This window comes from Prionailurus bengalensis, chromosome A2 (genome assembly GCF_016509475.1).
Source record: "Prionailurus bengalensis isolate Pbe53 chromosome A2, Fcat_Pben_1.1_paternal_pri, whole genome shotgun sequence".
Taxonomy (NCBI): domain Eukaryota; kingdom Metazoa; phylum Chordata; class Mammalia; order Carnivora; family Felidae; genus Prionailurus; species Prionailurus bengalensis.
The window spans coordinates 75,634,674-75,652,686 of record NC_057348.1 but is presented as its reverse complement, the minus strand read 5'-3'; the positions used below and the strand labels follow the sequence as shown (position 1 = coordinate 75,652,686).

The 18,013-nt window shown below is 42.1% G+C and overlaps 1 long non-coding RNA gene across 1 annotated transcript; it reads right to left on the bottom strand.

Annotated features, from left to right (window-relative positions):
• Positions 1-1,022: 1,022 nt before the first annotated feature.
• On the bottom strand, positions 1,023-11,757 carry LOC122486435. The gene is made up of 2 exons (XR_006298160.1): positions 11,608-11,757; positions 1,023-2,143 (listed from the first exon to the last, which is right to left on the bottom strand). It is a non-coding gene; the product is annotated as an uncharacterized LOC122486435 (long non-coding RNA).
• Between the last annotated feature and the right edge of the window lie 6,256 nt (positions 11,758-18,013).

Here is an 18,013-nt window from a genome sequence, read left to right as displayed (position 1 = left end):
AATTCACTGTCCCTGCCTGGTGCCGTGTGGCACCACAACAGAAACCAGAAATGTGCAACCCAGTCATTGCCTGGTGCTTAGCAACACAGTATCCCTGCACCTATCTAAAGAGTGTACTGCTTAAGCAATTGGAGAAAAATGTGACCTTAGTGGTTGCCATCTGTGGATTTCTTCTCCGGAAGCTTGTGAGTCACTAGGACCTTCTGCTTGGCTCAACCCACCCCCATGGTTGGGAAACCGGCTTGGAAAGAGGAGAACATTTTCAGTGGTAATAAGTATGTTCCTTATAGCCAACTTCTCCATCTGTTCCTACAGTTTCTATCCATAGGAACGTACATAGGTTCTGCGGATTGGATTTCAGACTAGCCAAGGTCAGCGTGCAATCAGCCACTGTAGATGGGGTCATTAGTGACAGCGAACTGTTGCTCTGGAAAATAGAGATGCTGAGAAACACTCTTGATATGTGCCCTTCATTGCTGGCTTAAGAGGGAACAGATGACAGGTACAATAAAGATGAATTCACCGCGGAGAAACAAAAGGAAATGGCTTCAGAAATGATACTCTGGGGTCTAAATGAAGGGTTGATCCAAAGGCTTTCTCATTTGGTGTTTCGTTGAATTTATTTAAGAAGAAAAAATGGTGTTAGGTTGATGGGCATGTTGTATTTCCTTTTATATTTTTCTTTTAAGCCTCGACTTAAATTTTACTTTAAAGCCTTCCAATATTTTTAAACGCCAGATAGCGACAGGAGACAAGCAAGTTCAGTACCGCCGTGCCCTGGGCCTTGTGCTTTCGAAGGCCCTGCTCTGGTCCACAGAGCCCCCTGTCACCCCTTCCTCCTCCTGGACCACATCTGGGTACAGAGGATCCCTGAATCTCATCAGGACTTGCAAAGTGTCTGCTCCTCATGCTCCTAACAGAGGACTTTCTGGGGGTGGGCAAAACTGCAGGCCTGACGCATAGAGATCTTAAAAGTTCTCATCACAAGAAGAAACGAAACGAAACAAAGCTGTAACTGTGCATGGCGGTGGATGATAAGCAGATGTAGTGTGGTGACCATTTCACAAGATATACAGATGTTGAGTCATTGTGCCATCCACCTGAAACTAATAGGTGTCAATTATATCTCAGTGGAAAAAAGTAACTAACTGAAGCGATGGACGGGTGAACCATCATGTGATCGTGTGACAAGCAGGTGGTAATCGTGTCACCACAGATACGTATAGAAAATCATCTCCTTGTACACCTGAAGCAGACACAATGTTATGGACCAAATATACCTTAGGAAACCTGGAAAACAGGAACAAAAACAAAGAAACAAACCAACAAAAAACCCTGGAAGTCTGGTAAGTGGCTGATGCAGCAGTGTGGACAGGATATGGACACATGGATTGGGGTGTTCACCCAAGTCGGCTCGAGGCCCTCGAAGCTTTATGACTACACCAGGGATGGGCCATGGGCTGGGGTGTGGGGCTGTTTTCATCACCATATTCTCACACGCAACTACAAGAACTCTAAAGTTCAAACGTGGACGTCAAGATCTTTATGAAGGTATCTTTGTCAAAATAGGAAGGCAGAACATATCTTAAAACTTTTAAATATTTACACATGTGGTGTGGACCTCCAGTTGTATTCTTTCCCCAAGCGTCCCCTCTCCCCCATTTATTATGGAAGACCCTAAAAGAATCCGTTTCTTACTATGATGAATATACTGATGTATTAAAACATACTGTTAGAATAATAAGGTTACGTCTGGATTTAAGTGATTTTGGTTTGTAATAGTTCGTACATAAATGGATCTCATCTTAATTTTTTTTTTTTTTTGGTAGGGGAGGGGAGAAGAGAAGCAGGGTTATTAGTGTAATAAAATTGTCTTGAATTGACTAATTTGATATCGGTACAGAAAGTGCTTTCCTACCGTTCTCCCCTAGTTTGAAAAACTTACCGGATTTTCATTCAAAACCTACATTGGAGATAAATGTGTTTTGATTATTCAGTTCGTTCATTGTTCAGCATTGTTGGTTTCTTCTCGTTGTTGCCGTTTGTTGTTTTATTTGAGCTGTTTTCATTTACCAAGAATTTCTTTGATAATGGAAGGGGTGGCAAAAATCAAATCACGTCACTTCCTGCTTGATTCCACTTGCTAAAATTAGAGGACGTTTATATTAATAATTTAACGACTTATGGTATAACACAACATGAAAATATCATGCTATAGGTTAAAATAAGGAGAAGACTGAGAAATGAGGAAAATATTTATATGCAATATGGAAGAGTGGAGCAGAAAATGATACATGTGCTATTATTGCAACTCTAAAAGGCATAAAAGAGAAAGATATATATTTATTTGCATATATGCAAATAAAAAGTTCTATTAAGGTGACAGAATTATGGGAGATTTTTAAATTGTGCATGTAAAGTTTGACCAGACATACCTTTCCAAAAAAATATTTTTATTTAAAATCTCAGACTCGATTGGCGGCAAGATGGCGGCTTAGGAGGACGCTGGGCTCACCGCACGTCCTGCTGATCACTTAGATTCCATCTACACCTGCCCAAATAACCCAGAAAACCGCCAGAGGATTAGCAGAACAGAGTCGCCGGAGCCAAACGCAGACAAGAGGCCCACGGAAGAGGGTAGGAAGGGCGGCGAGGCGGTGCGCGCTCCACGGACTGGCGGGAGGGAGCCGGGGCGGAGGGGCGGCTCGCCGGCCAAGCAGAACCCCCGAGTCGGGCTTGCAAAAGCGGAGGGGCCGGGCGGACTGTGTTCCGACAGCAAGCGCGACTTAGCGTCTGGGAGGTCAGAAATTAACAGCTCTGCTCGGAAAGCGGGAAGGCTGGAGGACAAAGGGAGGGAGAGCTGCTGAGCCCCCTGACAACAGAGCTCAGTTTGGTGGGGAACAAAAGCGCTCGCCAGCGCCATCTCCCCCGCCCATCCCCCAGCCAAAATCCCAAAGGGAACCAGTTCCTGCCAGGGAACTTGCTCGCTCCGTGCAAACACCCAACTCTGCGCTTCTGCGGAGCCAAACCTCCGGCAGCGGATCTGACTCCCTCCCGCTGCCACAGGGCCCCTCCTGAAGTGGATCACCTAAGGAGAAGCGATCTAAGCCTGCCCCTACTGCCCCCGAGCACCTTGCCTACCCACCCCAGCTAATACGCCAGATCCCCAGCATCACAAGCCTGGCAGGGTGCAAGTAGCCCAGACGAGCCACACCACCCCACAGTGAATCCCGCCCCTAGGAGAGGGGAAGAGAAGGCACACACCAGTCTGACTGTGGCCCCAGCGGTGGGCTGGGGGCAGACATCAGGTCGGACTGTGGCCCCGCCCACCAACTCCAGTTATACACCACAGCACAGGGGAAGTGCCCTGCAGGTCCTCACCACTCCAGGGACTATCCAAAATGACCAAACAGAAGAATTCCCCTCAGAAGAATCTCCAGGAAATAACAACAGCTAATGAGCTGATCAAAAAGGATTTAAATAATATAACAGAAAGTGAATTTAGGATAATAGTCATAAAATTAATCACTGGGCTTGAAAACAGTATACAGGACAGCAGAGAATCTCTTGCTACAGAGATCAAGGGACTAAGGAACAGTCACGAGGAGCTAAAAAACGCTTTAAACGAAATGCATAACAAAATGGAAACCACCACAGCTTGACTTGAAGAGGCAGAGGAGAGAATAGGTGAACTAGAAGATAAAGTTATGGAAAAAGAGGAAGCTGAGAAAAAGAGAGATAAAAAAATCCAGGAGTATGAGGGGAAAATTAGAGAACTAAGTGATACACTAAAAAGAAATAATATACGCATAATTGGTATCCCAGAGGAGGAAGAGAGAGGGAAAGGTGCTGAAGGGGTACTTGAAGAAATCATAGCTGAGAACTTCCCTGAACTGGGGAAGGAAAAAGGCATTGAAATCCAAGAGGCACAGAGAACTCCCTTCAGACGTAACTTGAATCGATCTTCTGCACGACATATCATAGTGAAACTGGCAAAATACAAGGATAAAGAGAAAATTCTGAAAGCAGCAAGGGGTAAACGTGCCCTCACATATAAAGGGAGACCTATAAGACTCGTGACTGATCTCTCTTTTGAAACTTGGCAGGCCAGAAAGAATTGGCACGAGATTTTCAGGGTGCTAGACAGAAAAAATATGCAGCCGAGAATCCTTTATCCAGCAAGTCTGTCATTTAGAATAGAAGGAGAGATAAAGGTCTTCCCAAACAAACAAAAACTGAAGGAATTTGTCACCACTAAACCAGCCCTACAAGAGATCCTAAGGGGGACCCTGTGAGACAAAGTCCCAGAGACATCACTACAAGCATAAAACATACAGACATCACAATGACTCTAAACCCGTATCTTTCTATAATAACACTGAATGTAAATGGATTAAATGCGCCAACCAAAAGACATAGGGTATCAGAATGGATAAAAAGACAAGACCCATCTATTTGCTGTCTACAAGAGACTCATTTTAGACCTGAGGACACCTTTAGATTGAGAGTGAGGGGATGGAGAACTATTTATCATGCGACTGGAAGCCAAAAGAAAGCTGGAGTAGCCATACTTATATCAGACAAACTAGACTTTAAATTAAAGGCTGTAACAAGAGATGAAGAAGGACATTATATAATAGTTACAGGGTCTATCCATCAGGAAGAGCTAACAATTATAAATGTCTATGCGCCGAATACCGGAGCCCCCAAATATATAAAACAATTACTCCTAAACATAAGCAACCTTATAGATAAGAATGTGGTAATTGCAGGGGACTTTAATACACCACTTACAGAAATGGATAGATCATCTAGACACATGGTCAATAAAGAAACAAGGGCCCTGAATGAGACATTGGATCAGATGGACTTGACAGATATATTTAGAACTCTGCATCCCAAAGCAACAGAATATACTTTCTTCTCGAGTGCACATGGAACATTCTCCAAGATAGATCATATACTGGGTCACAAAACAGCCCTTCATAAGTTTACAAGAATTGAAATTATACCATGCTTACTTTCAGACCACAATGCTATGAAGCTTGAAATCAACCACAGAAAAAAGTCTGGAAAACCTCCAAAAGCATGGAGGTTAAAGAACACCCTACTAACAAATGAGTGGGTCAACCAGGCAATTAGAGAAGAAATTAAAAAATATATGGAAACAAATGAAAATGAAAATACAACAATCCAAACGCTTTGGGACGCAGCAAAGGCAGTCCTGAGAGGAAAATACATTGCAATCCAGGCCTATCTCAAGAAACAAGAAAAATCCCAAATACAAAATCTAACAGCACACCTAAAGGAACTAGAAGCAGAACAGCAAAGGCAGCCTAAGCCCAGCAGAAGAAGAGAAATAATAAAGATCAGAGCAGAAATAAACAATAGAGAAACTAAAAAAACTGTAGAGCAGATCAACGAAACCAAGAGTTGGGTTTTTGAAAAAATAAACAAAATTGACAAACCTCTAGCCAGGCTTCTCAAAAAGAAAAGGGAGATGACCCAAATAGATAAAATCATGAATGAAAATGGAATTATTACAACCAATCCCTCAGAGATACAAACAATTATCAGGGAATACTATGAAAAATTATATGCCAACAAATTGGACAACCTGGAAGAAATGGACAAATTCCTGAACACCCACACTCTTCCAAAACTCAATCAGGAGGAAATAGAAAGCTTGAACAGACCCATAACCAGCGAAGAAATTGAATCGGTTATCAAAAATCTCCCAACAAATAAGAGTCCAGGACCAGATGGCTTCCCAGGGGAGTTCTACCAGACGTTTAAAGCAGAGAGAATACCTATCCTTCTCAAGCTATTCCAAGAAATAGAAAGGGAAGGAAAACTTCCAGACTCATTCTATGAAGCCAGTATTACTTTGATTCCTAAACCAGACAGAGACCCAGTAAAAAAAGAGAACTACAGGCCAATATCCCTGATGAATATGGATGCAAAAATTCTCAATAAGATACTAGCAAATCGAATTCAACGGCATATAAAAAGAATTATTCACCATGATCAAGTGGGATTCATTCCTGGGATGCAGGGCTGGTTCAACATTCGCAAATCAATCAACGTGATACATCACATTAACAAAAAAAAGAGAAGAACCATATGATCCTGTCAATCGATGCAGAAAAGGCCTTCGACAAAATCCAGCACCCTTTCTTAATAAAAACCCTTGAGAAAGTCGGGATAGAAGGAACATACTTAAAGATCATAAAAGCCATTTATGAAAAGCCCACAGCTAACATCATCCTCAACGGGGAAAAACTGACAGCTTTTTCCCTGAGATCAGGAACACGACAAGGATGCCCACTCTCACCACTGCTGTTTAACATAGTGCTGGAAGTTCTAGCGTCAGCAATCAGACAACAAAAGGAAATCAAAGGCATCAAAATTGGCAAAGATGAAGTCAAGCTTTCGCTTTTTGCAGATGACATGATATTATACATGGAAAATCCGATAGACTCCACCAAAAGTCTGCTAGAACTGATACAGGAATTCAGCAAAGTTGCAGGATACAAAATCAATGTACAGAAATCAGTTGCATTCTTATACACTAACAATGAAGCAACAGAAAGACAAATAAAGAAACTGATCCCATTCACAATTGCACCAAGAAGCATAAAATACCTAGGAATAAATCTAACCAAAGATGTAAAGGATCTGTATGCTGAAAACTATAGAAAGCTTATGAAGGAAATTGAAGAAGATTTAAAGAAATGGAAAGACATTCCCTGCTCATGGATTGGAAAAATAAATATTGTCAAAATGTCAATACTACCCAAAGCTATCTACACATTCAATGCAATCCCAATCAAAATTGCACCAGCATTCTTCTCGAAACTAGAACAAGCCATCCTAAAATTCATATGGAACCACAAAAGGCCCCGAATAGCCAAAGGAATTTTGAAGAAGAAGACCAAAGCAGGAGGCATCACAATCCCAGACTTTAGCCTCTACTACAAAGCTGTCATCATCAAGACAGCATGGTATTGGCACCAAAACAGACACATAGACCAATGGAATAGAATAGAAACCCCAGAACTAGACCCACAAACGTATGGCCAACTCATCTTTGACAAAGCAGGAAAGAACATCCAATGGAAAAAAGACAGCCTCTTTAACAAATGGTGCTGGGAGAACTGGACAGCAACATGCAGAAAGTTGAAACTAGACCACTTTCTCACACCATTCACAAAAATAAACTCAAAATGGATAAAGGACCTAAATGTGAGACAGGAAACCATCAAAACCTTAGAGGAGAAAGCAGGAAAAGACCTCTCTGACCTCAGCCGTAGCAATCTCTTACTCGACACATCCCCAAAGGCAAGGGAATTAAAAGCAAAAGTGAATTACTGGGACCTTATGAAGATAAAAAGCTTCTGCACAGCAAAGGAAACAACCAACAAAACTAAAAGGCAACCAACGGAATGGGAAAAGATATTCGCAAATGACATATCGGACAAAGGGCTAGTATCTAAAATCTATAAAGAGCTCACCAAACTCCACACCCGAAAAACAAATAACCCAGTGAAGAAATGGGCAGAAAACATGAATAGACACTTCTCTAAAGAAGACATCCGGATGGCCAACAGGCACATGAAAAGATGTTCAGCGTCGCTCCTTATCAGGGAAATACAAATCAAAACCACACTCAGGTATCACCTCACACCAGTCAGAGTGGCCAAAATGAACAAATCAGGAGACTATAGATGCTGGAGAGGATGTGGAGAAACGGGAACCCTCTTGCACTGTTGGTGGGAATGCAAATTGGTGCAGCCGCTCTGGAAAGCAGTGTGGAGGTTCCTCAGAAAATTAAAAATAGACCTACCCTATGACCCAGCAATAGCACTGCTAGGAATTTATCCAAGGGATACAAGAGCACTGATGCATAGGGCCACTTGTACCCCAATGTTCATAGCAGCACTCTCAACAATAGCCAAATTATGGAAAGAGCCTAAATGTCCATCAACTGATGAATGGATAAAGAAAGTGTGGTTTATATACACAATGGAATATTACGTGGCAATGAGAAAAAATGAAATATGGCCTTTTGCAGCAACGTGGATGGAACTGGAGAGTGTGATGCTAAGTGAAATAAGCCATACAGAGAAAGACAGATACCATATGGTTTCACTCTTATGTGGATCCTGAGAAACTTAACAGGAACCCATGGGGGAGGGGAAGGAAAAAAAAAAAAAAGAGGTTAGAATGGGAGAGAGCCAAAGCATAAGAGACTGTTAAAAATTGAGAACAAACTGAGGGTTGATGGGGGGTGGGAGGGAGGAGAGGGTGGGTGATGGGTATTGAGGAGGGCACCTTTTAGGATGAGCACTGGGTGTTGTATGGAAACCAATTTGTCAATAAATTTCATAAAAAAATAAATAAATAAAATAAAATAAAATCTCGGACTCTTCATCGGAATTGGTAAGGAGAGAGTAAAACTTTCACTATCAGCAGATGACATGACTCTATATATATATATGTGTGTGTGTGTGTGTGTGTGTGTGTATACACATATATATATATGAATATATATATACATATACATATGTATATATATATGTACATTTATATATATATATATATATAAAACCCTAAAGATTCCACCAAAAAGCTATTAGAACTGATAAATGAATTCAGTAAGGTCACAGGACACAAAATGAATATACAGAAAGCCATTGCATTTCTATACACTAACAATGAAGCAGCATAAAGAGAAATTAAAAAAAAATCCCATCGAATTGCACCAAAAATAACAAAATATCTAGGAATACATTTGACCAAAGAGGCAAAAGATCTGTGCTCTGAAAACTAGAAAACATTGATGAAAGAAATTGAATATGACACAAAGAAATGAAAAGACATTTCATACAAACGATCCTAAAATTGGTATGGAGCCACAAAAGACCTCAAATAGCCAAAGCAATCTCGAAAAAGAAAAATAAAACTGCAAATACCACAATTCCAGACTTCAAGTTGTATTACAAAGCTGTAGTCATCAAAACAGTATGGTACTGGCCCAAAAACAGACACATAGATCAATGGAACAGAATAGAAAACCCAGAAATAAACCCACAGCTATATGGTCCATTAGTCTTCAACAAAGCAGGAAAGAATACGCAATGGGAAAAAGACAGTCTCTTCAACAAATGGTGTTGGAAAAACTGGACAAGCAACATGTAGAAAAAAGAAATGGAGGAGCGCCTGGGTGGTTCAGTCGGTTAAGCATCTGACTTCGGCTCAGGTCATGATCTCATGGTTCGTGGGTTTGAGCCTCGTGTCAAGCTCTGTCTTGACAACTCGGAGCCTGGAGCCTGCTTCAGATTCTTTCTTTCTCTCTCTCTCTCTCTGTCCCTTCCCCAGTCATTCTCTGTCTTTCAAAAATAAATAAACGTTAAAAAAAAAAAGAAGAAGAAAGAAATGGAACCACTTTCTTACACCATACACAAAAATAAATGGATTTATCCTCAAAATGGATTAAGAATCTCGATGTAAGACCTGAAACCATAAAAATCTGAGAAGAGAGCACAGGCAGTAATTTCTCTGACATTGGTCATAGCAACATCTTTCTACATATGTCTCCTGAGGCGAGGGAAACAAAGCAAAAATAAACTATCGGGATTACATCAAAATAAAAAGCTTCTGCACAGTGAAGGAAACAATCAATTAAATTATAAGGCAACCTACAAAATGGGAGAAGATATTTGCCAATGACATCTCTGATAAAGGGTTAGTGTTCAAAATATGTAAAGAACTTACACAACTCAACACTGAACACCTAAATAATCCAATTTAAAAAATGGGCAAAAGATATGAACAGACATTTCTCCAGAGAAGATATACAAATGGGCAACAGACAAATGAAAAGATGTTCATCATCACCACTTACCATCAGGGAAATGAAAATCAAAACTGCAATGGGGTATCACCTCACACTTGTCTGAATGGCTAAAACCAAAAACACAAGAAACAACAAGTGTTAGCAAGGATGTAGAAAGAAAGGAAACCCAGTGCACTGCTGGTGGGAATGCAAACTGGTGCAGCCACCCTGGAAAACAGTATGGAGCTTCCTCAAAAAGTTAAAAATAGAACGACCTATAATCCAGGAATCGCATCACTCCGTATTTACCCAAAGAATATGAAAACACTAATTCAAAGGGATACAAGCACACCTGTACTGATTGTAGCATTATTTGCAATAGACGAACTGTGGAAAGAGCCTAAGTGTCCATTGATAGATGAATAAAGAAGATGATGAGGAGGAGGAGGATGATGATGATGATGTGTGTGTGTGTGTGTGCACGTGTGCGCGTGTGTATAAACACAGTGGAATATTATTCAGCCACAAAAAAGAATGGAATCTTGCCATTTGCAACAATATGGATGGATTTAGAGGGTGTAATGCTAACTGAAATAGGTCAGACAGAGAGAGAAAAATGCCATATGATTTCATTCATATGTGGTATTTGAGAAACAAAAAAAGGGGTCCCTGGGTGGCACAGTTGGTTAGGCATCCTACTCTTGATTTCGGCTCAAGTCATGATCTCACACTTCGTGGGATCAAGCCCCCCCATCGGGCTCTGCGCCGATGGCGTGGAGCCTCCTTGGTGCTCTCTCTCTCCCTCTCTCTCTGCCCCTCCCCTGCTCTCTCTCTCTCTCAAAATAAATAAATAAAAACATTTTTAAAAAGAAGCAAACAAAACGAACAAAGTGAAGAAAAAGAGAATGACAAACCAAAAAACAGACTCTTAACTATAGAGAACAAACTCGTAGTTACCAGAGGGGAGTTGAGTGGGGTGATGGGTCCAATTGGTGAGGGGGATTAATTAAACTTATAATTAATTAAACTAAATAAAATTATCTTGATGAGCACCAAGTAGTAGATGAAAGTGTTGAATCACTATGTTGTACAACTGAAACTAACATAACACTGTGTGTTAGCTCCGCTGGAAATAAAATTTTTTAAAAATGTAAGTCAACAAAAAGTCTCTTTTCTCATTCCCCCACCCCCGTCCCTTCTCTACATCATGCCATAGACCAGACTGTGGTACCTGGTGGGCTCCTGGGCACTGCTTGGCCTTGGCACTGAAACTTGGAGCTAAGGCAGCTAGTATTTTCACTCGAAGCCCAGGGACAGTGTGTCCCATGAGTGTGCCCTGAGGTTACAGGGTCCTCTGCATTCTGGTGATGTTCAAAAGATGGTCCAGACAGAGAAGATACTACAGTCATCTGACCCCACAATACGGGAGGCATACATTGGTGAGGCAAAGACCACGCGCTTGCTTAACAAATTCCTGGACATTTGGCCCTTCAGCGATTGCCTTTGGAAATACATGGTATTTTGAAAATGAAAAACCTAAAGGAAGAAATAAAACCCCCAAACGCTGTATACTTTGGTATACTTTGGTCATCGCTGCATGCTTCTGCGTAAGCACACAAAAGTTCTATGTAATACAGAAGGTATTTCTGATTCAAAAGCAGTACGATTGAGGCTTAATTTTTTTAAACGTCCAGAGAGACTTTTCTGTCAATTAAGCTAGGTGTTCAAAGTCCCTGATACAATTTTGGGTTAATTAAGTAAATTCTCACAGCCATATGATTTTCCATTGTTAATCCTGTCTTGCAGGTGAAGAAACCGAGCCTTGGAGGCGTTAATAACTTCCTGAAAGATCATGAATTTGAAGTTTGTTTTGTTCCAAAGACTCAGTGATTTCCACCACAGTATTAATAAAGAAATTATTTCTAGAAAAGTAAACATAAATGTATATATCAGAAATTGCATATTTTCTATAATAGAAATTACATGTTTTAGATACATAGCAGAATTTATGGATTATATATATAAAAAACTGAAATTATATACATAAACATATACTGTCCCAGGAGAACAGTTCCAAAAGAGAGGTCCCACTGGGAAAATCACTGATAAAACTGCAAAGCTTCCCATAGCAACTGCTTTAAAGGCCAAGAAACTCTCTTTTAGATGCACAAGGTCTGGGGTGCCTGGGTGACTCAGTCGCTTGAGCATCTGACTTGAGCTCAGCTCATGACCTCGCAGTCTGTAAGTTTGAGCCCCGTGTCAGGCTGTGTGCCGACAGCTCAGAGCCTGGAGCCTGCCTTGGATTCTGTGCCTCCCTCTTTCTCTGCCCCTCCCCTGCTCTCTCTCTCTCCCCCCCGACCCCCAAAAAATAAACATTAAAAAAAAGTATAGACGCACGAGGTCTGGTACTTTGGTGTTTTCATCACTCTGCCTGTTTTATTATAATTTCTTGAATATGTCTGGTGCGTATTAGATGTTTAACAAATATTCGCTCAGTGAACAAATTGAATCATCAGCGCAGAGAACTCATGGGACTCTGGAACCGTGGTGTGTGTATGTCAAGGGGAGGGGGGTATGCAGCATAAAGAACAATGAAGACACTCTGTGAAATAACAGTAAATTTAAAAACATGTTAACGTTTTTTTTCAGCTACAGGGCACCTGAGTGGCTCAATCACTTAAGTGTCTGACTCCCAATTTCGGCTCAGGTCATGATTTCATGGTTCATGAGTTCGAGCCCCGCACTGGGCTCTGTGCCAACAGCTCAGAGTCTGCTTGGGATTCTCTCTCCCTCTCTCTCTCTGCCCCCTCCCCCTGGCTCATGCTCTCTCTCTCTCTCTCTCTTTCAAAAATAAATAAATAAACGTTAAAAAGAAACAAACAAAAAACATCTTTCCTCAGCTACAAAGGAAGGTTAAATCCCCAGACCTAGGACAACAAAAATCAATCTCTGGAAACTCTTCCTTTCCTGCCAGCCACATTCCTGCCAGGGAAGGTGGACTAAACTCTCTCTTCTATATTTTTTGAAGGAGGAGACTCTGTGCGAAGGGAGTACACTCCACAGTCGGGATCTGACATGCTAACAACAGGAATGCCCATGATGGATTTCTTCACAGCTACCTGGTTTCATTTGCACAGTTAGTAACTATTGCAACCTGCTGGAAATGTAATTTGCTAAATATCTTAAAGCATCTTTTTAGGCATATATAAGACCTGTAGGGTCTACAGTTCTCATGCTTGTTACTCTGTTTTATTTTATTTTTTGTTGTTGTGGTTGTGTTATTTTAAAATCAATTTCAGGAAATTGTTTTAAAACCATTTGGAAGCAAATAACAAAGATGTAATAATTCACGTGCAACAAGAGCATTTGTATCCTCGATTTTTATCCCAAAGTACAATACTAAGTGTAATAGCATTAATGTGTTTAGCAATGCAACACATAGTACGATTTAACAATAATAAAAGATAATGCAGAAAACTAAAAAGACGCCCTGCCCTGTCAAATGATTCTATGATCCTTACAAGGTTTGGAGGGGAAGAATGTTGCACAACTTCGGGCTAAGATATTGTGTTTGAGAAACACACACTTAGATGTTGGAACTAATGCATTTCCGGGAAAAATAATATTAACTGAATGTACTTTCCCTCAGTACCTTAATTTCCCAGAACACAAAAATAATAGCAATTACCGATTGAGTGCCGACTATATTCCAGGCACTTTGACTTCTGTTATTCTTCCTGCTCACAACACGGCACTTTTCGGGTGAGGAAACTGTCAGGGAGGTGAAGGAACTTGGCTCAAGTCTCACTTGGAACCACAACAAAGACCTTCATCTTAACACAAAACCTATCACCACGCACGAGCTATGACGGGACTCTGGGGAGACTAGACAGACAACTGGACAACACAACACCATTTGTGTACTTCCAAAGCATGTAGGCTATCACTCCCTGTATTATTTTTCTGACATCCAGATCTTTCGCATCCAGATCTTTTAGGACAAGTTTCTCGATGTACCGAAACAGCATTAAGAGTTAAAGGCAATGAGGGGCGCCTGGGTGGCGCAGTCGGTTAAGCGTCCGACTTCAGCCAGGTCACGATCTCGCGGTCCGGGAGTTCGAGCCCCGCATCGGGCTCTGGGCTGATGGCTCAGAGCCTGGAGCCTGTTTCCGATTCTGTGTCTCCCTCTCTCTCTGCCCCTCGCCCGTTCATGCTCTGTCTCTCTCTGTCCCAAAAATAAATAAAAACGTTGAAAAAAAATTAAAAAAAAAAAAAAAAGAGTTAAAGGCAATGATACAAAAGGGCCCTTACTAAATGTCATTTAGACGATGAAGCCTTCCCCTTTTAGAAAAATAAAAGCAAATGTCACAGAAACACAGCTCTTGCGCGATACCGGGCAAGAATACAAGTCACTACCACGACCAAAACCTATTAATTGCATCCCATCCAGCCCCCCTCACTCCGCCCCCCCAGCTATTATTGGCGAAGCAGTGGAAAGAGTCCTGGACTAGGAGGCCACTGGCTCAAGCCATCATATTGAACAGGGTGAGGTCACGCAAGCCTTTGGATTTGCTGGTGATGCGCTTTTCATATATTCCTTGTGGGGTACACGTGCTGGCCCGGCCAAACCCACAAGACGGTCGTTAGAATAAAAAGAAGAAGTATATTTGCAAGTGTTTGGGAAAGGCTAGAAATGCTGTCTGCAACCACGAATAAATGTATACGGATGTGTGACTATAGTTACTGTCCATTGAAGACACAGAGCTCCCTACCCATAAATTTACTAAAACAAGGTGCATCTTTAAGGATGTAGACAGCCCAATAAAAAGACTCCATCTGCAAAAAAAAAAAAAAAAAAAAAAAAAAAAAAAAAAAAAAAAAAAGACTGAGACCCCAAGTGAGGGGAGCAGCTAGGATGAACAGGTACATGGTTTTCGAATGAGAAGATACTGGTGAGATAGAGGTAGATAAAAGCTCACGTTTCAAACAAAAGGAATCTGTCTTCTGTGCCCAGAAGGGTTGTATTTGAGCCCCTGTCAAGATGAGAGGCACACAGACCGATGCAGCAGCGTTTACCCCAGGCGCCAGGCGACAGGAAATGCCAGGCTTTGTCATCTGTGCCATTTCTATGATCTGTAAAGGGCCCCACTCACCCTGAGGAAAATGGTACCCGCCAAGAGCCTACCTACCAGACAGGGAACGGCCCCGTGTTCAGATTTCAAAGGTCAAGGGTTTCAGACAGTACTTTTGAAAGCAGTTGCCTTTCCCCCACCTCCCCATAATGGTTTCAGGGAGATCAGTCAGGTTAGCCTCATTTAAGAAAAATATTAAGGACCTCTAATGTATTGAGCAGGGGGCCGGAAACCGTGAGGTATTCGCAAGAGAAGCGTATGATAAGCTGAGTTGGGAATACATAATGTAATTAGTTAAAAAGAAAGAAAGTTACGTTACTTCAATTATGGGACCCCGTGAGAATGTTCCTTCCTTTCTCTTTCGTGCTTCAAACAGAAGCACGTATGATAGTTTCATTTACGTGTTTTAAAATCACAATCGTGGCTCGCAGATATTTGCAGATGACTGCAGTGCCTACAAGACACTTGTTTTTAAAAGAGTGACTCTGGTTGTGAAAATCACCCTAAAGAGATGTGGAGTTGAGTGGGTAGATCACACTTGTTGAGCTGGGCGTGGCAGTATTTTTCCACACACTATTGCCCACATTCAGGACACTGCGTCTGAAGATCAGGTTCACCACGTAAGAATGGTATAAGCCCGTATCACAAAATTCTCTGCTCTCTAAACTTCATCAAAAACTTTGAAGCGCATGTTTCCTTCTTCTGTGTGCATATATAAACAGATATTTTCACTATATACACTCAGCAAACATGGCCTAAAATCCAATGCCTCTACAGTTTCTGAGGATCAGACTGGATACGTTTCACGTAATTCAACATGGGAAGTGTATGCTTAAGGGCATGTTTAGATATGTATGGATTATTTGTATCCTGATACCAAGGGTGAATTCAAAATTAGCAAAATAACAGCACCTGTGATTTACAAAGAATGTGGCTTTAAGGATTGAGACACACACACCCCCCCACACACACACACCCCATGTGATTTTGAAATGGTTCTTAGTTCTAGTATTATTTTGAAAATTTGAGTGTTTTAAGAACAAATTTGAAAGGCAGAGAGAGAGGTTGAGTTACAAGAGCCTTTTCAATCTGAGTCTTTAAAAAATCTCTTAGATGGTTGATGTATGTTACCACAAACACAAAAGCACAATGCCTAATGTTTGTTACCCCAGAACATTTGTTTTTAACAGTGTGGTCCAATTGTACGAAACATAACAAGAATGATAAGGCACTTTCTTTTGCAAGATTCCTATAGAGTGAATCCCAAGGACTGTGTTGAATATAGAACGTAGCGTATTTGGTGACTTTTTGGTTTTTTTCTTTTTAATATTCTGTTCTGTTTGGTCCAGGTATGGGTTATTTTCAATTGCTGTCACGCTTCTTTCTACATTATTTGCAGAGGTAATTTAATTCAAATGTACATTAAATACTATGTTGGAGCAAGGTATGCTTGGAATACAATGTAATGTGATTAATATAAGATGACATAGCTTTCCTTTCTCAGATAACTGGATGGACTTTTGGATTGCTGTTAATCACTTTGTTTTTTTACAAACACCGTCAGTAGAGGGATATGCTATAAGAGAGTGTTTCCAACTAGTAATTGTTAGACTATTTTGTTCTATAAAAGAGTACATTTAGGGGCGCCTGGGTGGCTCAGTCGGTTAAGCATCTGACTTCGGCTCAGGTCATAATCTCATGGTCCGTGAGTTCGAGCCCCGCATCGGGCTCTGTGCTGACAGCTCAGAGCCTGGAGCCCATTTCAGATTCTGTGTCTCCCTCTCTCTCTGCCCCTCCCCTGTTCATACTCTGTCTCTCTCTGTCTCAAAAATTAAAAAAAATAAATAAATAAAACGTTAAAAAAAATTAAAAGAGTACATTTATCTTGGGTTGATCCTTGAAAATTGTCTAAACAATACCAATCTGGCATTTACATGTGATAAACCTTAGATTAAAGTATGTGAGGGGGAGCTCGAGGGAAGATGGCGGCGTAGGAGGACGCTGGGCTCACCGCGGATCCTGCTGATCACTTAGATTCCACCTACACCTGCCTAAATAACCCAGAAAACCGCCAGAGGATTAGCAGAACGGAGTCGCCAGACCCAAGCACAGACGAGAGGACCACAGAAGAGGGTAGTAAGGGCAACGAGGCAGTGCGCGCTCCACAGACTGGCGGGAGGGAGCCGGGGCGGAGGGGCAGCTCGCCGGCCAAGCAGAGTCCCTGAGTCTGGCTTGCAAAAGCGGAGGGGCCTGACTGACTGTGTTCCGACAGCAAGCGCGACTTAGCGTCTGGGAGGTCATAAGTTAACAGCTCTGCTGGGAAAGCGGGAAGGCTGGAGGACAGAGGGAGGGAGAGCTGCTGAGCCCCCGGACGACAGAGCTCAGTTTGGTGGGGAACAAAGGCGCTCGCCAGCGCCATCTCCCCCGCCCATCCCCCAGCCAAAATCCCAAAGAGAACTGGTTCCTGCCAGGGAACTTGCTCGCTCAGCACAAACACCCAACTCTGTGTTTCTGCGGAGCCAAACCTCTGGCAGCGGATCTGACTCCCTGCCACTGCCACAGGGCCCCTCCTGAAGTGGATCACCTAAGGAGAAGCGAGCTGAGCCTGCCCCCCCTGCCGCCGTGCACCTTGCCTACCCACCCCAGCTAATACGCCAGATCCCCAGCATCACAAGCCTGGCAGTGTGCAAGTAGCCCAGACGGGCCACGCCACCCCACAGTGAATCCCGCCCCTAGGAGAGGGGAAGAGAAGGCACACACCAGTCTGACTGTGGCCCCAGCGGTGGGCTGGGGGCAGACATCAGGTCTGACTGCGGCCCCGCCCACCAACTCCAGTTATACACCACAGCACAGGGGAAGTGCCCTGCAGGTCCTCACCACGCCAGGGACTATCCAAAATGACCAAGCGGAAGAATTCCCCTCAGAAGAATCTCCAGGAAATAACAACAGCTAATGAGCTGATCAAAAAGGATTTAAATAATATAACAGAAAGTGAATTTAGAATAATAGTCATAAAATTAATCGCTGGGCTTGAAAACAGTAT